We start from the raw sequence: 25,547 nt of genomic DNA, 5'->3' as shown, positions 1-25,547 counted from the left end.
CACCGTGAAAAACCACCTACGCTGCTTCAAATGGAAGCTCCGTTCCTCTAATCTAAAGGGGTGACCTCTGGTGCGTTGATTGTTTTTATGGGAAAAAAGAACACCCCCTATCTGCCTATAATCCCCTCTAATGTACTTGTACAGAGTAATCATGTCCCCTCGCAAGCGCCTCTTTTCCAGAGAAAACAACCCCAACCTCGACAGTCTCACCTCATAGTTTAAATCTTCCATCCCCTTTACCAGTTTAGTTGCACGTCTCTGCACTCTCTCCAGCTCATTAATATCCTTCTTAAGGACTGGAGCCCAAAACTGCACTGCATACTCAAGGTGAGGCCTTACCAGGGACCTATAAAGGGGCAAAATTATGTTCTCATCCCTTGAGTCAATGCCCTTTTTTATACAAGACAGCACTTTATTTGCTTTAGTAGCCACAGAATGACACTGCCTGGCATTAGACAACTTGTGATCTACAAAAACCCCTAGATCCTTCTCCATTAAGGATACCCCCAACACACTACCATTCAGTAGATAGTTTGCGTTTATATTATTTCTACCAAAGTGCATAACTTTGCACTTATCAACATTGAACCTCATTTTCCAGTTTGCTGCCCAGTTATCTAATTTTGTCAAATCGCTCTGCAAAGCGGCAGCATCCTGCATGGAACTTATAGTTTTGCACAATTTAGTGTCATCAGCAAAAATAGAAACAGTACTGTCTATGCCCACCTCCAGGTCATTAATAAACAAGTTAAACAGCAAAGGCCCAAGGACTGACCCCTGCGGTACCCACTAACCACACTGGCCCAATTAGAAAATGTTCCATTTACCACCACTCTTTGTACTCTATCCTTCAGCCAGTTCTCTATCCAATTACAAATATTATGTTCTAGGCCAATATTCCTTAATTTAATCATTAACCTTCTGTGAGGTACTGTATCAAACGCTTTAGCAAAGTCCAAGTAGATGACATCAACTGCCATTCCAGCATCAAGGTTCCTACTCACCTCCTCATAAAAGGCAACTAAATTAGTCTGGCAAGATCTGTTACGCATAAAACCATGCTGGCACAAACTAATAGTATTGTGAACTGCAATGTATTCAAGTACCCTATCCCTTATTACCCCTTCCAGAAGTTTTCCTACTACTGATGTCAGACTAACAGGCCTATAGTTTTCAGGCTGAGAACGGGATCCCTTTTTAAATAACGGCACCACATTAGCAATCCGCCAGTCTCTTGGCACCATGCCAGACCTCAATGAATCCTGAAAAATTAAGTGAAGAGGTTTGGCAATCACAAATAGTTTGTCTCTGTTTTCTTTTATACAGATCCATACGTTCTAAAGTTTGTCACTTGTTAGTTCTAATGGGACATTAGAGTTCTGCACAAAACCAATTTCTGAGACCCAGACCTGACCCGGATCAGTGGCCCGCAACCTGCGACCTGCATCCCGAATTTTTACTTGCTTTAACCTACTACTCAACTAGGTTTGCCACCTGTATGGTTTTGAGCCAGACAGCCCAGTTTTTGAAGTGGCTGTCTGTGTCAAAACTGCCTGCCTAGTTGAAATTGATGCGATCACCAATGGACGATCTCCAAGTCATAGCCCCACCCTGTGACATCACAAGCCTGCCCCCACCCCCTGTGACATCACTTCCAGCCCCCTTCCCATCTCTTGTGAAGTCACCGTCCACCCCCTGCTCGGAGTAAAGAGCTGGGAAAGGTTGGAACCCTATAGATGACCCAACCTCTAACTTGCCTTCCAAGATCCACACAGTGGGCTGCATCAAAAGAATCACATACTAACATCTTTTGCAGAAATGATGCAATCACCAATCCCAAAATGTTAACAATTTGCGTACACATGTACTTACAATTTCATTTATTTTGATGCATTAGACACAATTTCTGCGGCACAACTCCCCATAGAGCAGCCATGATGTTGCAGTACTGCACTGTGGGGGGAAAAAAACCCTGGGCGTTCGCATTCAAAGATTGCAATTTGCACAATGCGCTAATATGCACTAACTGACCCTTATAGTGTTTCTTTATGTAACGTGCCCAGGGTTTAGTTATAACACAGTGTTATTCTGTTATAAAACCATTTTAGTCAGATAGCACACTGAGCTGATTATGTTTGGATTGTCAACTGATCCTTCCTATATAGAAGGATTAGTAAAGCAGCAACCTCTCTCTTTCTTATGATCCTGCTTTCTAATCCAAGATGTGTTCCTTGGAGGAGCGAAGGGGATGACCCCTAGAGTAAACGCATCAAGTGATTCCTTTTGATTTTCTAGATAGATGCTGTTTATATCCTTTTATATTGTGCCCTAGGACAGGCAGCTTGGTGGCTCAGACATGAAGATTAATGAATACGTGAGCCCCTAGTTGGCTGTAAGTAGACACCAGTCACAATGAAGATGGAGGGATAGCATAAAGCCAAAGCTGAACAAGATTCTGGGGCTAAATAAGGTTAAACGATGGTGCCCAGGAATCGTATTGGCGAATAAACACACAAATTTGCATCTGTACCCAAAACACCAGCAGGTAGCTACCCAATGAAATACATTAGAAGAACAGTATTCTAGGGGATAATCAATGATATTAAAGCAAAGTTAGGCGTGTTTGATGGAGAAGGGACAAATATAAATGCCACACTATAGATAAAAGGATAACTGGACAGAAATGGATTGCCACTCTTTTATGGCATGTCATCAATATACCAATGCCTTTTAGCCGCAACTGCAGCATCTGTGAAGCTAAATCAATTACACATTAAACTTTGTGCTGAACTGCTGTCATTTACTTGTTTTGGCAAGTGCTTAATAGCAAGGCCATAAGTGTTTTAATTCTAAAACAGCTGCAAGTTGATGTTTTGTGTGTCAGGAAATGATTTGCAGCAATCACTTGCCAAGGGGACTCTATGTAATGGGGATTCCTGCTGAGATATTTTTTGTGGGTGAGTTTAGCAAGTATTTATGGATGGTCGGACAAGGTGATCATAGCAACAAAAGGGATGTGGGCGTATCCCAAGGCGAATAAAAGAACACTAACACCAAAAAATGAGAGTGTTTTAAAGTAATTAAAATATAATGTACTGTTGCCCTGCACTGGTGAAATTGGTGTTTGCTTCAGAAAGTATACTATAGTTTATATAAATAAGCTCCTGTGTAGCCATTTTGTGGTGTTACTGTTCCTTTAGGTATAAGAAAACTATAATAGAAGTGTCACTAATCTGGCCGAGCAGAGTGAATAAAATAAAAGTTCCACAAGCCTAAAGGGGAGTGAGGGTTTAGTCTAATGTCCCCTCTAATTTCTTCTTGGCTGTGAGCACAAAGTGCACAGCTTAAAGAGAACATTGGTTTAGTCCTGTGCTTTTTTATGGATAGATATTTCTCCTGCAGTTTGTCTATGTTGAGCTTTAATGTACTTGTGAAGAGTAATCATGTCCACTCCCAACTCACTACAATGAGATTTTGGCCCTGACAAATTCTTGTATTCTCTCTGCATGTTCCCTTTCCTCCACCTACCTCGATATCCTCGTGTGTTTCCCATTTTGTAATCATGACCCTTTATAAGTCTGTCCCTGACTATTGCACCTTGCTTGGTCATTGCGTTAATTCTGTCATTTTGCCTCTGGTATCCTCTCAGGTCCTTGTTCCTGACCTCCAAGGTTCTGTTTCTGGTTGCTGCCTTCCGATCTTATGTTGCTGGTCCCTACCTTCCGAGCTTCTGTTCCTAGTTCCTACCTTCCGATCTTCTGTTGCTGGTCCCTACCTTCCGAGCTTCTGTTGCTGGTCCCTACCTTCCGAGCTTCTGTTGCTGGTCCCTACCTTCCGAGCTTCTGTTGCTGGTCCCTACCTTCCGAGCTTCTGTTGCTGGTCCCTACCTTCCGAGATTCTGTTCCTGGTCCCTGTCTTCTGAGGTTCTGTTCCTGGTCCCTGTCTTCTGAGGTTCTGCTCCTGGTCCCTGCCTTCCAAGCTTCTGTTGCTGGTCCCTACCTTCCGAGCTTCTGTTGCTGGTCCCTACCTTCCGAGTTTCTGTTCCTGGTCCCTGCCTTCTGAGGTTCTGCTCCTGGTCCCTGCCGTCCGAGGTTCTGTTCCTGATCCCTGCCTTCTGAGGTTCTGTTGCTGGTCCCTGCCTTCTGAGGTTCTGCTCCTGGTCCCTGTCTTCCGAGGTTCTGTTCCTGATCCCTGCCTTCTGAGGTTCTGTTGCTGGTCCCTACCTTCCGAGCTTCTGTTGCTGGTCCCTACCTTTCAAGTTTCTGCTCCTGGTCCCTGCCTTCCAAGCTTCTGTTGCTGGTCCCTACCTTCCGAGCTTCTGTTGCTGGTCCCTACCTTCCGAGTTTCTGTTCCTGGTCCCTGCCTTCTGAGGTTCTGTTCCTGGTCCCTGCCTTCCGAGGTTCTGTTCCTGATCCCTGCCTTCTGAGGTTCTGTTCCTGGTCCCTACCTTCTGAGGTTCTGCTCCTGATCCCTGCCTTGTTCCTTCACTCCTGGTCCCTCTTTGTCCTGTTCTTTGGATTCCCCAGTACTGACCCTTGGCCTGTCCACCACTTTGTTTATTGCTGCCAGCCCCAACTTTTGGCCTGATTCTGGATTGTGCCTCTGCCTGCTGATTTCTACTATTCAAGTCTGTATTTCAGTTATTTGCACTTTTACTAATCACTTTGTTAGTTAATGTTCTCTTTCATTGGCCTCTGACATCAGTTCCGTGGTATATGCTTACACTCTGGATTACCCAGTCTTTAGGCTCCCAACTTCCTGGTACTCCACAGCGTCTCCTCAGGGACAGAGTGAAATATTGTCAGTAAACAAAACAGGTGCACAACTGAAGCAATAGGTATTCTGTCCTCTACCCTTCCAGACACTAAGCATCAGCCCCTTCCAGAAACTGCAGACCTGGTACCGCAACAAAATATACAGAAGGGGTACAGACAAGCAATATATGACTGCTTTTATTTCTGGCCCGGTGTGCCCTTCTTAAGTCTGTGAAGCTAGTTCTCCAACTTTACTTGGGACCCTTGCCCTGCTGCAAGAACAGCGGGAAAACTCCAAATCTGCTAAAAGACAATAAGAAGAACTTAAATGTCCCACGTTTAACATTAAGAAAAATGAATTAAATAACAAAAGAATTATTAGAATTTATCTACCATCTATCTATCTATTTATCTATCTATCTATTTAATGTGTTTGTGGGTTTATTCTTATATCTATGAAAATTGTTCATTAAGTTTCCAGGTCTCTGCCAAAGACAGCAGTGCCACTATGCGTAAGTGCATGATTGACTGCAGTTCCTATGTCCTGATGCAGCACTACACGAATTAATACTATTTGCAATGGTAGCATTTCTCTTGTTAAATTTCTGAATCTAATGATTTGACAGCAGCGTCCATCCAGTGATGGATAGGCTTGTATAAAGCAGAGTCCCCGTGGCTTCGGCTGAGTTAGATGATTGTCTGCCAGTGCTTGGCACATTAACCAACAGAAAAGCTGAAAATAAGGATTTCTTTTCAAAACAAGTAATACAGGGTTCATAGTCGTAGTGAGTATTGAGTTTTCAAATTCAAAGATAATCAAATAAGACAGATAACAGATAAAATAAGCACATTTTAGGGGTTAATTAGAGATGTTGCAGTAACCATACGTCTATGGAATAGAACTGGAATACTGAACAACATATAACATTCTCGTATGGAAAATATATAACTGTTTCCCAGACTCTAAGGCCACCTACACACACTTGTGCAAAATTTTTGGGAGACAACAGCATCATTGTGAATGGTTCTACCAGTGGCGGGCCGGGCTTGCACAGGCGCAAAGATGGAAGTAGAGGCACAATAACGAGCAGGCAGCGGGGGTTAAAGGCCCAGACCAGGGGTAGATGATAGATAAGGTACATGCCCCCACCATTCCCCCCCAGGCACGTGCCTCTTCTAAATACCCCTAGTTCGAGCCCTGAGTGTTACATTATAATGTGATGATTTAAAAAACACTCCAATGGTTATCAGTTCTTCACACAGAGAAAGATGCCAATTTAACGGCAAAGTAGTATTTAGAATAGTAGAATAGTTTTAGCATCAACATTTCACATAGTAGCTCTTGGATTTCCGTACTAATGAGTGCCATTCAGTTGCTTTATAGCTTCACTAGCTTTACTCCTAAAGATAAACCTGACTCTAGCTGGCTTTGGGGCAGGGACCTCATCCCAAATCATGTAATGAAACACCTAGCACTGAAGTAATTCCTTTTATTGTCTCATTCATGATAATTATACCCCTGTTTGTGTTTATGCCTTGTAAAGCTCCACATACATTTGAGGTGCTATATAAATAAACAAATACATGTGGGCAATTTCCCACAAGGATTAGGCTGTTATTGAGGCCTCCGGAAACTTGACTTAATCTTCCCATGATCCTCCCTCCTCAAGCTTTTTTCTAGAGCAAATTGTTTTGAGGGTTTACATTACCTTTAACACTAGACCCTGCAGGTACAAGTGCTTAATGTATAATTTCTTATTTAGAGGCCAGAATGTGCCCCTGTATATATACAGAGTGACGTGACCACTATTTGAGAATAAAACTCATATACTTTTCGTAGACACTGCAGAGCAGTCACCAACCCAAAGTCAATGATCCACTCCAGGCCTTTTTGAGACCTTATTTCATCTTATCATTTAGTGTGAAGAGGAATTCAGACCTCATAACATGGGGGTTGGTTGACAGCTCTGACACTGATGTTCAAATACAACCTTCCTCCTTAAATTACATAAAAAAGTCAAATGAACTGAGGTATTTTTTGTTCATGGCTATTTGCAATTCCTAACTATAAGTGCCTATACTGAATGAGAGCCATAATCACTGTGCTATATAATATTATCTGTGGTAACATTATAACATTAATGTATAACACAGTGGTTCTTGGAAGAGGCCTTGATATGTCTGCTAAACTACAAATTTGTTTGTTTGAGGAAAGTTTAATCTTTTAAAAATTATGTAAAGGTATAGACTACATATACAGTATATTATCATATAATGAGACCCTGACGCGTTGACTGTAAGTTTCGCGCTCAGGGGAGAACATCGGGCGGGTGGTGGGGGCCTCTGTGGGAGGATAGGGGGCGCAGCAGGGGCCCCTATGGGGAGTGCGGAGGACACGGCAGGGGCACCTTGGGGGGTTCGGGGCCCTTGGGGCAGTAGCCCCGGTGGGCCCTGCACCCTCCACTCTGACCCTGGGTGCCATTAAGGCACAGTACAGGTCTGATATGGAAGCAAAGACCAAGGTATCTTTTAGACTGGTAGAATTTTATAGAATATAATTCTATACATAAGAGAAAGGATGCTTAAGGATGTTAAAGACTGAGATGACCCCAGACGTCTATTTTATGCTCAGAAAAATGTCATCTTCAATTGGATTTCTTCTAATCCCTTATCCAGAGAGCAATAGATCAGGTCGATTAGTAGTATTTTATATTCAATATTTGGGTAAGGAGTTTAATATGTGGACAGTATTAAGGTAGGGGTACAGATAGTAGCACAGAAGTTGATGCTCAGGGGAAAGCAAATCTATGGTCTAAAAAGAAAATAGAAATAAAAAAATAAATAGTTTAGTTTAATAGTTTAATTAGACTATATATATATAGAAATAGGTAAGTTTAATATTGATACAATAACCCATGAGTGGGTTTTTGAAGGGGTTTAACTTTCTTTTTTCATGAATTGTTTTCTGTAACTATTTAATTCTTTGTTATTCTTCCACTCTGCATGGACAAATAAATCCATATTGTGCATTATTTGTACCAAATGCTGTGCTTAAAACTCCCATAACTTAAAATGGTTCTGCGTTTCTGACGTTTTAATGTTGCAGTGGCCTATTTTCCTTTCTACATCCCACAAACCTAATGCAAAGTCTGATGTGTTTATATGAAACAAGCCTTTATATAAACTCATGAAGCGTGACAGTGACAAATGGCACAAGCAGTAAATAGGACATCCCCTCTAGAAAAGTTCATGGTAACCTAAAATGCATTAGGGGTATTTATAAAAATCCTAAAGAGAAATATTAAACCCTACAAAAAGGCTGTTTAAGGGCTTTACCAGACACTCTGAATAATGCAATAAAACACTTAGGTGCTGCATACACATTGTATTATTCATGCCAACCTGTACACCTGTAAATATTAACAAACAGCAAAGCTTAAACAGACGGATTATGATGGAAAAGAACATCTACTGGAATTTAGTGCAGCTCCATTGGACGCACAGAAAGCCATTTATCAAGGTGAAGCAGAAGCCATTTTCAGCCTGTTCCCATCTTAGACAAAATCCCCAAATGTTCTCTCAACCGATATACAGTATATTTTTTGTATATTTTTGTCTTTTTGCCTATTTCTTCCTGTTGAAAATAACACTAGTGACTACCAGAGAACCTTCACTTATGTACAATTAGTTCAAAGCTTGGAAAATGGGCACCAATAAGTTTTGAGCTTAAAGATGGGCATTAACTAGCACCTACAGTAAGGAGATTAGACTGAGTGTGGATCCTTTCTTAGGGGCAGATTTACTAATTCACGAACGGACCGAAAGCGTCAGAACGCGTTTTTTCGTAATGATCGGTATTTTTGCGACTTTTTCGTCGCCGTCACAACTTTTTCGTATGTCAGCAATTTTTTTGGCACCGTTACGACTTTATCATATATTTTCCGCGACTTTTACGTCGCCGTCGCGAAAAAATCGGATTGCTTTTTCCGCCGTTTACAATTGCTCAATACGAAAAAAATTGCGACGGCAACGAAAAAGTCGTGCAAAATATGATAAAGTCGTGACGGCGACGAAAAAATTGTGCAAAATACGAAAAAAACGAAATGGCGACGAAAAAGTCGCAAAATTTTCGTTTCCAATCCGATTTTTTCCCATTCGGGATTCGGATTCATGGATTAGTAAATGTGCCCCTTAGAGTTTGAGATGGTTTGGCATGGTTAGGTTTTGGCTGATAAATTAAATGGAGACCAAATGGAAGGTTATGTGGGCAACTAAAGGCCCGTGTATGGGGAGAGCAGAGCGGCCTGGCCGACCGATATCTGGCCTGAAATTGGCCATATCTCGATCGGCCAGGTTAGAAAATCCGGTCGGATCGGGGACCGCATCGGCTCGTTGATGCGGTCCCCGATCCAACTGCCCCATTGCCGCCCACATAATCCGATCGTTTGGCCCCAGGGCCAAACGACCGGATTATTTTTTTTTTTACCTAAATGCTCCCCGATATCGCCCACCCGTAGGTGGGGATATCGGGGGAAGATCCGCTCGCTTGGCGACATCGCCAAGCGAGCGGATCTGCTCGTGTATGGGGACCTTTAGAGTGACCTATTTTTCAAATGTTACCTGTGGTTTCTATTCTTTTAGATAACAACTACAGATATATAAGGTGCAATATAGAGAAGCAAAGTCCGAGTACTGGATACTTACGCCAGTTGGCTAGATGTTCAAAAAGGCTGGCATAGGCAAAATATATTTTCCTTTCTCTTTCTCTTGAGGGACTGCGTTTCTTTTGCTCCAGTATGTGGCAAATGAGCAGAGGGATTTACAGTAGCCCGGCTGTTGGTTTGTGACTATTTTCCATAACCAGGTTACTTTAGCTGTAGTGGCTGTTTTCTCCTTGAAAGAATCCCAGGTTAAATGTGCAGGAGATGCATTTCCATTAATAATAAAGAATATAATAATGGCCTTTTTAATCCCCTCATCTTACCATATTGGATTTAAAGGGAAGTTCATCTATAAAACAACAATTGTAAAGTGACATTTTTTAACTCAATCTTAGTTTATTTATTTATTTTTATTGTTCTACCCATTTCTAGGCTGCAAATGAAGAAGCTTGTTGTTGTGTCACTGCGAATGTGAGGGTTCAGTTTTATTGTTATTCATGTTTTTTATTGCCCATTTTTTCTGAACCAGTCCTATTGGACTGCCAATTCAAAAACACTACTTCATTAGTCAGATCAAGCCCTAGCAATCACTTATTCCACTTAAAGCCCTTCCTGGGGCAGTCAGATTGGCTTCATCCCATGCCCCAGTTTGAGTGGAACTTTCACTGCAACTAACAAATATACCTATAGACCAATGAAATTATAGGGGAGAAGGATAAAAGAGATAGAAAGACAATATTTTGTGTAGAATGGGACCCCCTAAAGCAGTGATCCCCAACCAGTGGCTTGGGGGCAACATGTTGCTCGCCAATCCCTTGGATGTTGCTCCCAGTGGCCTCAAAGTAGGCGTTCATTTTTTAATTTCTGGCTTGGAGGTAAGAGTTGGTTGCATAAAACCCAGTGTAAAGCCAAACAGAGCCTTCTATAGGCTGATAGTCCACATATGGGCTACCAAATAGCCAATTATAGCTCTTATTTGCACCCCCAAGAACTTTTTCCATGCTTGTGTTGCTCCCCAACACTTTTTCTATTTGATTGTGGCTCATGGGTATAAAAGGTTGGGGATCCCTGCCCTAAAGTATACATTGTCCTTAGTATGGTATTGAGTTTAGAGTTTATCAATTTAGCTAGATGTGGACTATGTCTACTGGGTTATTGCATAGTCAGCAGTATTGTTAGTATGTTAAGAGGTTGGATCAGGTGGTTAGGGATATGTTATAAACATTCAATATCTGTTCGGCGATGAACTGCATGTTTCTACTTGCAAAATGCTCAGTGTTCCTGTGTGTTTTTTGGGATTACAACAGTAGAGCCACATCCCACATCCATGTGTAGGCTAGAAATGTAGACCATACTTACCCTAACCTGGCATATCAAAGATATGGTTCCTACTTACATGGTTACCTATCTGCTGTAGCACTACATATCTGAATAAATAGAATGAATGGGGCACAATCCAGTTTGCAAGCAATAAAATGCATAAATAATTTTACTTCAACACTAATATATTTTATAAAGAAAAAACAGAGGAAATCCCTCAGCATAATTTATGATTAAAATGAATAATAAACGATGAAGAACATGAGAAGGTAATATTGCTCTTTTTAAATATTAAGTAGTTGAAATGACTTTGGGCTCATGTGCTCGGCATGTGAGTGGTTTATACAATTCATTGTACTGACAGAGGAGTTCAGCATTAGTTCTAGCCATGCCTTTTAGAACTATCTAGAAACCATGTACTGTGTTTATCTGACAACAATGTGTAGCAGGCTGTTATGGTCAAGCTTTCTGCATTGTTAATAAAGCTTTATATAAACTCATGAAGCGTGACAGTGACAAATGGCACAAGCAGTAAATAGGACATCCCCTCTAGAAAAGTTCATGGTAACCTAAAATGCATTAGGTATTAGTATTTATAGAAATCCTAAAGAGAAGTATTAAACAAAGAGCCTTTTTGAGGGGCTTTACCAGACACTCTGAATAATGCAATAAAACACTTAGGTGCTGCATACACATTGTATTATTCATGCCAACCTGTACACCTGTAAATATTAACAAACAGCAAAGCTTAAACAGATGGATTATAATGAAAAAGAACATCTACTGGAATTTAGTGCAGCTCCATTGGATACACAGAAGCCCTCTTATCAAGGTGAAGCAGAAGCCATTTTCAGCCTGTTCCCATTTTAGACAAAATCCCCAAATGTTCTCCCCATTGATGTATATTTTTTGAATATTTTTGTCTTCTTATTTATTTTTCCTGACGAAAATACCACTAGTGATTACCAGAGAACCTTTACTCAAGTACAATTGGTTCAAAATCTTCAATAAGTTTTGAAGGGAAAAGATAGGCATTGCCTAGTGCCTACGGTAAGTAGAAATGATCCTGCCAATGGAAGCAAATTCCACCGAAAATGTTCTGACATCTAGTGGAAAGCCTTTCAGGAAGAGTAGATGAAAAAGACTTGGTTTCTGAAATGAGATGCTGGACAAATGATTGTCTACATACTTTAGCCTGTTTATTGAAATTCATATTTGTGTAATTTTCATTTAAAAAAAAAAAAAAACAACTTGAATGTTAGCTTATTTATAAAAAAATGATAATGTTAAAAAAAACATGATTAACTATGAACAAAACTAGAAAAAACTTGAATAAACATACATTTGCCTAATCCATTGCCATTGACTTCTACATAACCACAAAAGTTTTTTTTAGCACAAAAGAATACACGCTTTTCAATAACCCCATAGTGTGTGAACTAAACCTTTAGTCAGGCACAATGGGAACCTTACATTCAGGTTTTAGTAGTGGGGAAATGTACAGGTATGGGATCCCTTATCCAGAAACCTGTTATCCAGAAAGCTCCGAATTATGGAAAGCACTTCTCCCTTAAGGAGAAGATATGGACTTTAGGTATGGAGATCCAAATTACAGAAAGACCCTTTATCCGGAATACCCTTGGTCCAGAGCATTCTGGATAACGGGTCATTTACCTGTACCTTGTACTTGATCCCAGCTAAGCTATAAATAATCCTTATTGGTAGCAAAACAATCCCATTGGGTTTAATTAATGTTTTATTGATTTTTTAGTAGACTTAAGGTATGGCGATCCAAATTACATAAAGACCCCTTATCCGGAATACCCTTGGTACCAAGCATTCTGGATAACGGGTCCTATACCTGTACCAATATTTTTCATTGTGATAATGTTTACTCATACTTAGTACACAGTATGCCAGGGTCGGACTGGGCTAGCGGGGCACCAGGTATGTATGGGGGGCACCCAGACCCATCCCAGTAACCGCTTACCTCCCTCCCCTGATGGTAAGGTAAGTTTCAGATATGTGCGCTCAAAGGTAGGGGCAGGGTGTGAGCAAGAATGGGGGCCCTGGGGTGGCAGCCTTGGCCAAAGGTGAGTTTTGTTGCTTTAAAAATGGATATGTAGGAAAATAACATGAAGCTCATACAGTGGATTTTAAGAGTGCTCTGTGTGCCCCAAGTTAATTTCTAATTACTGCTTTTTTGGTCAGGAAGTACTTTGCCCCCTAAAGGCAAACCTAAAGGCAACCTGGCAAGTGCTGTATTGTCTTCTTCTATACCAAGAGAACCAAGGGAATTTTATGTTCTTAACATACAGGCAACAAGGGACACTTTTAATTTGAGCTATTTAGTTGCTTTTTCCCCACTAATGTTTTCTTCATGCAGAGAGCTGAGCATTATACAACAAATTGAGATTTGGTAATTAAAGTTTCACGTTGAAACTGCCAAATCCCACTGCCAGGGACTCTCAGCCAAAGCAAATCACTGTAAAGCAGCATCGCTACGGAATGAAGGTGAAAACAAGGTGTTTAAATCTGTACCCTCATGTAGCACAAATACATCGAATGAAATATACACTTTCTTCATTGTAGTTATGTGCACAATACAGACAGGAAGAGCATTTTTCCTATAACAATAACTAAAGGACTACTAACATCTTTCATTTTAATGGACATTCGTGTCTTTGATAATGAAAAAAAAAATGTTCCATTTGGTTTCAAAGTTCCGATTTCTTAAATGTATGTGTTTACTTTTATGTTCTGATGTCTGCAGATATCTTTGAGCTGATGCATATACACCTATGGTAGGCACTGGTTTTAATTAAACCACAGACAAGATCTTACTATTCTATTTTGAACTTTTTTTATATTTTTTTCCTAAATATTTTATATTTCTGCCCCAGATCAAATACAAATTAGTCACCAACTCTGAGCAGGTTATATGCCTCCCGATGCAATTGTCCATAGTGTGTGTGGATGTTATAGGGAATTTAAATTGTAAGATCCACTGGGGCAGGAATTAATGGGAATGATGTATAATCTCTGTAAAGCACTGCAGAATATGTTGTTCTTTATGAATAAAGAATAATAATAATAATTAGTAGATTTTGTATAAATGTCCATTTAGGATATTGTCACACCTTCCAATGACTGGAAGGAAGAATATTTGATGATGAATGACTTTCGTTCTTTCATGGTTGTATATTGCATGAGAATCAAGTTGACAGAATCTTCCAGATAATCTGTGTAAACCTGCCTGTGAATTATCTAATGGCCATTACTTGTCTATCCTGAAAGATAATGCTCAGCATAGCTGCCTTGCATCCCAACCAGGCAATGCCCAATGCAGAAGCTGCAATGGTAATACAGGTATAGGAGCCGTTATCCAGAATGCTCGGGACCAAAGGTATTCTGGATAAGGGGTCTTTCCAGTCTTTCCAAGTCCTACTAAAAAATCAATAAAACATTAATTAAACCCAATAGGGTTTTGCCTCCAATAAAGATTATTTATATCTTGGTTGGGATCAAGTACAGGTACTGTTTTATTATTACAGAGAAAAGGGAATCATTTAACCATGAAATAAACCCAATAGGACTGTTCTGCCCCCAGTAAGGGGCAATTATATCTTAGTTGGGATCAAGTACAAGGTACTGTTTTATTATTACAGAGAAAAGGGAATCATTTAACCATTAAATAAACCCAATAGGGCTGTTCTGCCCCCAATAAGGGGTAATTATATCTTACCTGGGATCAAGTACAAGGTACTGTTTTATTATTACAGAGAAAAAGGAAATCATTTAACCATGAAATAAACCCAATAGGGCTGTTCTGCCCCCAATAAGGGGTAATTATATCTTACTTGGGATCAAGTACAAGGTACTGTTTTATTATTACAGAGAAAAAGGAAATCAGTTTAAAAATTCGGAATTATTTGATTAAAATGGAGTCTATGGGAGATGGGCATATCATAATTCGGAGCTTTCTGGATACTGGGTTTCCAGATAAGGGATCCCATACCTGTACATGTTCACATAAAAACTTTAGCATTAGATTCACAGTCATTTTCTAGCAGAAGGAGAGGGAAGTGACAGTGACCATAAGCTTTGTTTCAGGCAATATACAGTATGTCTATTTGCCTAAAAAAAACATTTTCAGGTATTTTCTGTGTTTGTATTTTTTTGAGAAGGAGGATATTTTTGAAGATCAAATAAATGGACAGAGCTAGATAAATGTTTTGAATATACTTTGAACATAGGTGTAAATTGTATAATGAAGCAGTAGAATTCTTAATGAATCAGAGTGAGTGAGAGTAGGACTGGGCAGGCCGGGGATGATGCAGTTGGCCAGCTTGTATATATTGCAATATATGGACAAACAATCCCTGTTTTGTTTAAAGGGGAGGGCATTGCTTGGTTGCTTAATGCACAGAATGTCTTAATGTCCTATATACATTGATAATAGGAGAGTGCTGAGACCTTCTGGTCTCTGTCGGTATAGGTGTTCAGTAGTGATGAGCGAATTTTTTTGGCACGCATCGATTCACAGCACAATTCCACATTTCGCCACTGGCAATTTTTTTTCATCAAATAACTGCAAAATTTGCAGTCACATCAAAAAAAGTTGTGGTCACATCAAAAAAAGTTTTAGTCGCGTCAACAAAAAAGTTGCATGCATCAAAAAAAATGTGCATGTCAGAGAGTCGCGTTTCACCAATTTTCCACTGCACATTTTTCTGCACAATGGGTCAGATCACTAGTGTTCAGTATATATAAGGATCTGAGGTGGAAACTAATACACAAACGTTAATACCCAGAGGTCTTAGAATCTCATTGTTTCCCAAAATAGATTGAACACAAAACAATGGGAAAGACTGACAGAATTTACAGTAAATACAACTATATAGATGGAAAAAAGGTGGTTAACTGCATATAGCTAGCCAGGCCCAAACTGGTAATCTATAGATTGTGGCAAATGCCAGAGGGGCTGCTGTAAGGTTCCATAGACAGTTACTATTTATTGGGCTGGTGGGGGGGCTGTTTGGGCCTCTGTGTACTTGATATTCCTGGACCTGTTCGGAATTTTATTTTGGACCTAGTTGGGGTGCACATCCCCACACATAAACATTCAGAGCAAGGAATTTATCTCAATACACACTGTCACAGGCACCGCATAAGGGATTCAGTTCTGCTCCCAGCGGTACGTGATAAATTTGACACCATTAAATATAATTATTTATTTTGATAAAAAAATGTTATTAAAAATCATTTTGAAATATTCATTTAATTCCAGTATAAGTGGTGGTTTTGACAGGGGGGATTTTAATAATAAAAACATTATTAGATTTATGGCAGAAATGTGAAGGCATATGAGTGATTAATCAGGATGAAAGCACACAGCAGGTTATACAGTTATGGTTGGAGAATGAGGACACGGTGTTGAACAGCCAATGATGTGTTCTTAAAAACATAATGGTACATTACCCAAAGCAATTCATTTGGCACATCATGATGGAAGGGGAGGAGACCTTGACAGAATCCTACTACAACTTGAAAATCAATGGATACAGAGGCCAAATACCATCTCTATATCCCATGGACTAAACAGGGATAAAAAAAATATAAAATATATCTATACATTAGCACAGTTTTTTGCCCAGGTTTGGTTCAGATGCCAGTGTAAAAGTAACCCAGAAACCCATTATCCATAAAGCTCCAAATTATGGGAAGGCCATCTACCACAGACTTAATTTTAATAAAATAATTCATATTTTTAAAATATATACTTGATCCCAAGTACATAGCACAGTGGTGCAATGGTTAGTACTGCTGCCCATCCATGGAGCCCTGTGATCCACCATCAGGAATCACGGTGCTCTATACTACTAACTTAACAGGGCTCTTCACCCCCAATAGAGCCCCAAATATTAACCCATTGGCCTTCTGGGCTCCGTGGTGGATGGCCCTGCCAACTAGTAGAATGATAACATTTATTATAGTGTGTGTAAATGTGATAAGCACTTTAGACTGTAAGCTCCACTGGGGCAGGGAATGATATCTGTAAAGCAGAATGCTATATAGAGTTTGTTTCATGGTAGTAATCCCAAGTCTCTGCCATGGCAAGATATACAGCATGTTAAGGTGGCTATACACTATAAGATGAAAACAGCATCAGTAAGCCAATGTGGTCTTTGATCCTACTGGAAAATCAAACCTGCCCAATGTACATCTGCCCAATATTCAGCCAGATATCGGCCAGGCAGGCCTTTCATGGGTCATACACAGGTAGGAGTCAGTCTCAAAGACCTGAATATGCAGCTTAAATCTGCTCCTGTATGGCCTTTAATAAGGTGAGGTTTTTTTTTCATTTTTAAATTAGGAACTCATATTCCACTAGGTTACTATTTTCAGTTGGGTGTTCCTATTTATGTGTATTCATTTATTTTTTTCTCTTATTGAAAATAGAGAATTGGTTGTATATTTGTATTTTTATATACATATTTATATTTCTTAGATCTCTGCAATTATTTTTTCATATAAGGAAATTCTCTGGAAATGATTGTGTGGGTAATGCAGGCTATAATAAGAGTCATGCTGTCCTTCTGATGCAATAAATCTACCTTCACTCCAGTAAATGCACTTTCCTTGTGCTCCTCACATACAAACCTAATTGGCTGCAAACACATAAGATGTAGTAGCTGTCATATACATCATTTGCTGTCATCTTTATGTTAATGCCAGGGAGAGACATCTGCTGACAGCATCAGCATTTCTAACACACAGCAGGTTATCTAAAGAAATGGATGTACATACTTGCAGAGATATACTGGCACCGACAAACGCTGCTTTTGTTTGTTTTCTCTACATTCTTCCCAATGGAGTTTTATTGTAAAGTGAAGGGACAGGCAAGCAGGAATTAGTAAAACTCCAGAATTATAAATACTGAGGTTTAAGGGAGCTCCTTTCTATTTTCTCCCATGCTAAAAAGGCCTCTAGATCTTTCTTAAATCTATCTAATGTATCTGCCAGTACAACCACCTCTGGGAGAGAATTACACAGCTTCACAGCTCATTGTGATAAACCCCTTTTGCACCTTAAAATCTCAACCCCCAGGTGCATTATATTATATTTAACAACAATGAATCTCATCTGCCACTTAGCTGCCCAGACTGCCAGTTTGTCCAGATCCCCCTGCAAGGATGCCGCATCCTGGATAGAATTGACTGGTCTGCTGCCTCCTACTTCTATTGGTTCTCCAGCCATCTATACATCTCTGCTTTCAGTCTCTTAATTTCATGCATTTTTCATCAATCAGTGTGTATTATGAATTCATATATTGTGAATTGGTGGCACCTTGATTACATATTAGCACTGCAGCACTTGGGTTCATTTTATCAGTTGATATAAATACATTTAAAAATATCTCATTTTATTTTTGAATAGATTTGGATTGATTTGGATTGAACTTGACACGTTCGTTAAATTATTGCAGTTCTCAGATGTGACGTGTCAGTTCTATTGGAGGGGCGGCCTTTCAGTTTTTGTTATAGAATATTTTGCTTAAATGTATTAGTGAACCCGGGTTACAAACTTAAAGAAAAATCTTAAAAAATTATCATTATCATAATTACTGTATGCCTGATAGTGATGCAGAATACTCAAAAAGCACCGTCTAAGTTAACTGTTTATATAAATAGGCTTATGGTGACTGACTACAGTGGCTAGCACTAGTGACGAGTATATCTGCCACGGTTGCGTTTGGGCAAAAGTGTGCGAAAAAATGGGGGTATCTGCCATTTGATGCGACCGTGCCTTTTTTAACATGACCATGCCCTTTTTTGCTGCAACCACATTTTTTTTTTTGTTTTCATGAAACAATTCGCCAATGACAAAATGAGGAATTTCGCTGTGAATCTGTGCCTGCCGAAAAAATTCACTCATCACTAGCTACCATTTCTGCCTTGCAGCCAGGGTCGGACTGGGCTGCCGGGACACTGGGAAAAATCCCGGTGGGCCCCGGCTCTAGTGGGCCCCAGTGGCCCAGACCCGACCCTTGCGGCGATCCCCCCTGCCCGACCGCTCCTGCCCCAACGCATTAAATTTACGCACTCGGGGAAGGACGTCGGGTGGGGGCCCTGCGAGGGGGGTTGGGGGGGGAGGCCCCCCAGTCCGACCCTTGATTCCAGCCTGGGCACTATCTGGAATTCGTATGTTGCTTAGGTGCTTCAGTTTCCTATAGGTGATTTAGGTTTCCTCCCACACAGCATAAAACATACAGGCAGGTTAATTGGATCCTGATAAAATCGCCTGTACTTTGTGGCAGGGGCTAATGTGAACAGTCTATGTTAAGCACTGTAATTAAATGACATTTTTAAAAAATATATATTTCTAAATATATATATTCATATTCGTCTTATTTTTAATACAATAATTTTGTAAGGTATTAACTTAATATATTTTATTTTGAGGACAGCGTCTCTTGAAACCTTTATACCTTTTTCTTTCTTTCAAAAAAACGAAACGATTGGTTTGTACACAGGGTTCCGGCAGCAGTTTCCCAGCGGGGCTGCGTTTGGTGGCATTTGCGTTAATGATACCATGGGCATTTATTGAGTATAAACCCACTACAGCTGAAAACAATATATAATCTCTCTCTATATATATATTCCTGGCCAGTAATTCTCACAGCTGCAGGCCTAGCCTGTGAAACCTTTGCTATGTCTTCATGGAAAGATAACAAAATCCAGGCGACTGGAATCACCACATGAAAAGTTATCTCTTCTGTTCCCTCACGGGGAGGGTTCCCGCCCAATTGTCATCTATTGACATGGTAAAAGTCAGATCTCAGCACAAGCAGGGGTGTGAATTGGTTCCCAGCATGCTATGGGTTTAGTTTCACTTAAACACTTCACACTAGGATGCTTCATACAGTAGTCAGGAAAATAATGTCAAAAAAACAAAAGAGTCATTCATAATGTCAGCAATAATATCCACTGTCAGGGCTAGCTACCATCAGGGAACAGGTGCCAGAGCTGAAGATATACAAACACTGTGTGCATGATGTATTTGAGTAGATTGAAACATATATACTATATGCTATGAATGCATTATTTGGTTGCTAGGATTCAAATTAACTTAGCAACCAGGGAGTGGTTTGAATAGGAGAGGACTTCAATAGGAAAATAAGCATTAAAAAAGTAACAATAACAATAAAATTGTAGCTTTACAGAGCAATCGGTTTTTGGCTCAGGGGTCAGTGACCCCTGTTTGAAAGCTCAGAATATTCCATAAATATATGAATTAATCAGAAAGATTGTTTCTAATCAAGCATTTTTGTTTGTTTGTTTCATAAAACTCTTTTTAGTGCAGTGATTTTTATAGAGTAAAGTAGAACCATGGGCAAAAGTGCCACATTGTGTAGCCAATAACCACCAGATAAGGGTTTTTTTCTGTAATTTCCAAATCTTAACTCTACTAAAAAAATATTTAAACATAAATTACCATTAAAGGGGTTGTTCACCTTTGAGTTAACGTTTAGTATGATGTAGAGAGTAATATTCTGAGACAATTTGCAATTGGTCTTCATTTGTTGTTATTTGTAGCTTTTTTGTTATTTCAGTTTTTGTTCAGCAGTTCTCCTGTTTGGAGTTTTAGCATCTATTTGGTTGCTAGGATCCAAATTATCTTAGCAACCAGGGAGTGGTTGAATGAAACACTGATATATGAATAGGAGAGAACTTCAATAGAAAAATAAGGTAAAAATATAGGTATCGGACCCCTTATCCGGAAACCCATTATCCAGAAAGTTCAGAATTACAGAAAGGCTATCTCCCATAGACTGCATTTTAATCAAATAATTCACATTTTTAAAAATGATTTCCTTTTTCTCTGTAATAATAAAACAGTACCTGTAGTTGATCCCAACTAAGATATAATTACCCCTTATTGGGGGCAGAACAGCCCTATTGGGTTTATTTAATGGTTAAATTATTCCCTTTTCTCTGTAATAATAAAACAGTACCTGTACTTGATCCCAACTAAGATATAATTACCCCTTATTGGGGGCAGAACAGCCCTATTGGGTTTATTTAATGGTTAAATGATTCTCTTTTCTCTGTAATAATAAAACAGTACCTGTACTTGATCCCAACTAAGATATAATTACCCCTTATTGGGGGCAGAACAGTCCTATTGGGTTTATTTAATGGTTAAATGATTCCCTTTTCTCTGTAATAATAAAACAGTCCCTGTACTTGATCCCAACTAAGATATAATTACCCCTTATTGGGGGCAGAACAGCCCTATTGGGTTTATTTAATGGTTAAATGATTCCCTTTTCTCTGTAATAATAAAACAGTACCTGTACTTGATCCCAACTAAGATATAATTACCCCTTATTGGGGGCAGAACAGCCCTATTGGGTTTATTTAATGGTTAAATGATTCCCTTTTCTCTGTAATAATAAAACAGTACCTGTACTTGATCCCAACTAAGATATAATTACCCCTTGTTGGGGGCAGAACAGTCCTATTGGGTTTATTTAATGGTTAAATGATTCCCTTTTTCTCTGTAATAATAAAACAGTACCTGTACTTGATCCCAACTAAGATATAATTACCCCTTATTGGGGGCAGGACAGTCCTATTGGGTTTAATTACTGTTTAAATAATGTTTTTAGCAGACTTAAGGTAGGAGATCTGAACCCCAGGTCCTGAGCATTCTGGATAACGGGTCCCATACCTGTACAGGAAGGTATAAAACCCAATAGGATTGTTTTGCATCCAATAAGGGGTAATTATATCTTAGTTGGGATCAATTACAAGGTACTGTTTTATTACTACAGAGAAAAAAGAAATCTGTTGTAAAATTCTGAATTATTTGATTAAAATGGAGTCTATGGGAGACAGGCTTTCCGTAATTCGGAGTTTTCTGGATAATGGGTTTCCGGATAAGGGGTCCAATACCTGTACTAAAAAGTAACAATAAAATTGGAGCTTTGCAGAGCAATAGTTTTTTGGCTCAGGGGTCAGTGACCCCCGTTTGAAAGCTTCAAAGAGTTAGAAGAGGAAGGCAAATAATTCAAAAACTATAACAAATAAATAATGACCAATTGAAAAGTTGCTTCTATAAAATACTTCCCATAATTTGGAGCTTTCTGGATAACAGTTTTTTGGATAACGGATCCAATACCTGTAACTGTGATGAGATTTATTTTCCCCTTGCCTTATCCAGTATCTCAGAAACAGGACTTTGTTTAGAGATTCGCTGAAACACGTTTTGTGGTGACATTGGCAGGAGCCGCACATTTGCATTCGGCTGATGAATACATACATTTTTTATCATTACTATACATTGTTCATCTGTTTCACTGTTGAATTTTAATGCTTCTCCAGGTTTTATCATTTTATTCACAGAAGGCTTGACTATCAAGCAAGCTCATTTGTCTAGAAAATACATTATTGGCACCAGAAAGGATTCCAAGGTCTTTCAACGATTTCACCACAGTCGGATGTACTTTAGAAAGAAAATGTTAATAACTTTAGGCTTTATTTTTTTCTTTTCTTTCCCTTATTTAACAGAAAAAAAATAAGAGCTGGGAGCTTTACTTGAACATGGAACATTCTAAAAAGAATGATTGTGGCCAGCTATATGCTGAGAAATGAATATTCGTATATTTTATGTTTTGCTCAGACCTACAAAATATTTGTTGTCAGTTGATATTTACACATAAAATATAATTACAAAAGACCTTTGGTGTTTTAATACCATGGTTACCAGTTATCCATTTAGTGTAGTACAGGTATGGGATCCGTTATCCGGAAACCATTATCCAGAAAGTTCAGAATTACGGGAAGGCGTCTCCCATAGACTCCATTATAAGCAAATAATTTTGATTTTTAAAAATGATTTCTTTTTTCTCTGAAATAATAAAACAGTACCTGTACTTGATCCCAACTAAGATATAATTACCCCTTATTGGGGGCAGAACAGCCCTATTGGGTTTATTTCATGGTTAAATGATTCCCTTTTCTCTGTAATAATAAAACAGTACCTGTACTTGATCCCAACTAAGATATAATTACCCCTTATTGGGGCAGAACAGCCCTATTGGGTTTATTTCATGGTTAAATGATTCCCTTTTCTCTGTAATAATAAAACAGTACCTGTACTTGATCCCAACTAAGATATAATTACCCCTTATTGGGGGCAGAACAGCCCTATTGGGTTTATTTCATGGTTAAATGATTCCCTTTTCTCTGTAATAATAAAACAGTACCTGTACTTGATCCCAACTAAGATATAATTACCCCTTATTGGGGCAGAACAGCCCTATTGGGTTTATTTAATGGTTAAATGATTCCCTTTTCTCTGTAATAATAAAACAGTACCTTGTAATTGATCCAAAGATATAATTAATCTTTATTGGAGGCAAAACAATTCTATTGGGTTTAATAATGTTTAAATGATTTTTCAGTGGAGATCCAAATTGCGGAAAGACCCCTTATCCGGAAAACCCCAGATCCAAGCATTCTGGATAACGGGTCCCATACCTGTATTGGTTTCTAAAACCCGAAAAAGTTACAGACAGGTAACAAACATAGCAAACATAGCATACCAAACTTGGCAGTGATGAACATAAAGGTCTTTTCACCAGGTGTAATTTCACTATTGTAAAACTTCATGAACAAAATATTCCCTAGTAGAATGGTCACAGAACAACAGTAAAGATAGCTTAACACAATGGTAGGGAAGGACAGGTCAGACTGAGCCAACAGGACACCAGGAGAAAACCCAGTTGGCCCCCGCAACCCAGACCAATCCCCACTAGGAAGCATCACCTCCCCCCCCCATACGTAAGTATGAGCTATGTGCACTGGGGTGGGGGGGATGGAGCCAGAGACCCCTGGGGTTATAAGGAGCATTACAGGACGCACATGGCTGATAACAATAAAGATATGAATTCACAGTACAGATATGGGATCCTTTATCCGGAAAGGCCATCTCTCATAGACTCCATTATAAGAAAATAATTCTTATTCTAAAATAATTTCCTTTTTCTCTGTAATAATAAAACAGTACCTGTACTTGATCCCAACTAAGATATAATTAATCCTTACTGAAGGCTAAACAATCCCATTGGGTTTAAATGATGTTTAAATGATTTTTTAGTAGACTTAAGGTATGGAGATCCAAATTACAGAAAGATCCCTTATCCAGAAAGTCCTGGGTCCCGAGCATTCTGGATAACAGGTCCCATACCTGTACAATATAAAAAACCATAGACAGTAGAAATACTACTTACACTTTTCCCCCTTGCATACAAAGAGTCTGTATTCCTTTTCATGGCGGTGATAATTTAGAGCACTATTTCAGAAGCAGCCAATCAGCACCCTGACATTCAGCAATCTGAAAAAACATGATTAACAGTTACAGATTCACATTGGAGAGAAATAAAATACTCACAAATGTCTGTGGCAATAGAAACAATGCACACACATGTATTTTATATCACATAGGTAGGATAGAATAATGTTTCTAATGTTCATAGTATATGGTGCTTTTATATCATACTTTATCATATTCATATATTTTGTACATGTTAATATCATTATAAATAAATAATAATAATAATAATAGACCCTATAAAAGCAAACATAAAACTGAGTTCACTTGAATGTCCAGACATGAGAAGAGTAGTGATGAGCGAATTTTTTACACCAGACAGGGATTCATAGTGCAATTCTGCATTTAGCCACTGGCGAATTGTTTCGTGGAACTTCCGCAAAATTTTGCAACAAAAAATTTGCAGCCACATAAAAAAAGGTGCGGTTGTGTCAAAAAAGCTGCATGCATGAAAAAAATACGCTGCGAATTTCCACGTTTCACCATTGCCAGATTGTTTTCACGAAACAGGAGTCAAAATTCGCTGTGTGATCAAAAATTGTTGCCTGTGCCAAAAAAAAAATTATCGTACACATCAAAAAAATTGTTGCACACGTTTTTTCGCCGTTTTGTGCATCTTTTGAAATATTGGCGAATTTTGCGGTGAAGCCAAACAGATCCGCTGATCACTAAGGATCTCCTATAAAGTACATATGGCCTGAAAGATTCCAGTGAAATAGTTAATACTACTGCATTCTCCTCTTGTTTAGTACACATGGAATCACACCTAACCCCCTCCTGTTCTCATTGTCTGAGGTTCAGCGTGACCTGCTGGGGCGCTGAAATTTTAATAAATGGGTCAGTGAATTTCATAAACACATCTGTGTAATAGATCACAAATGGCACGGCACACAATCAGCAAACCGCCTGTATTTCTATCATGCACGGGAAATAAATATCTATGTAGTGCAAATGCAGCAGTGTATGCTATTACTTGGCTCACTGACCCATACATTTAGCATTAAGAATTGTAACTATTGCTATATCTGTGCAAGCAAATTCACTAATGTCTCTTCCATGCATCCCCTAAGAGCAGGTAACACACGTGTGTTTTAAAATAAATGCATGTATTGCTTCTACACTATTTCAATTATTCATGTGTTTTTAACATAATCGAAACCTTGCATGGATACAAAAATGAATATAAGGTAGAATAGTTACATAGCTAAAAAATACAATAGTCCCCCTCCAAATGACCCCAGTACAGGGGCCTAATTACAGAGGAAGCAGACCCTGCTGCTGAACAAAACACTATAGAACTGAAAAATGCCAAATAATATCATCTGAAACCCAGTTGCAAATTGTCTTAAACTATCATTGTCTTCATATCGAAACTAAATGTAAAGGTGAACTTCCCATTTAAGGTTTATTA

At 39.1% G+C, this 25,547-nt stretch overlaps 1 long non-coding RNA gene across 1 annotated transcript in view; it reads right to left on the bottom strand.

The window, feature by feature from the left end:
- Window positions 1-24,134, bottom strand: part of LOC116407915 — a 64,579-nt gene extending 40,445 nt beyond the window's left edge. Inside the window, exon 1 of the long non-coding RNA XR_004220604.1 lies at window positions 24,036-24,134. This is a non-coding gene — a long non-coding RNA (uncharacterized LOC116407915). The remainder of the gene's footprint in view (window positions 1-24,035) is intronic.
- Window positions 24,135-25,547: the final 1,413 nt, after the last annotated feature.

The sequence above is a fragment of the Xenopus tropicalis genome, chromosome 1 (assembly GCF_000004195.4).
Source record: "Xenopus tropicalis strain Nigerian chromosome 1, UCB_Xtro_10.0, whole genome shotgun sequence".
NCBI lineage: Eukaryota > Metazoa > Chordata > Amphibia > Anura > Pipidae > Xenopus > Xenopus tropicalis.
This window is presented reverse-complemented; position numbering and strand designations above follow the sequence as displayed.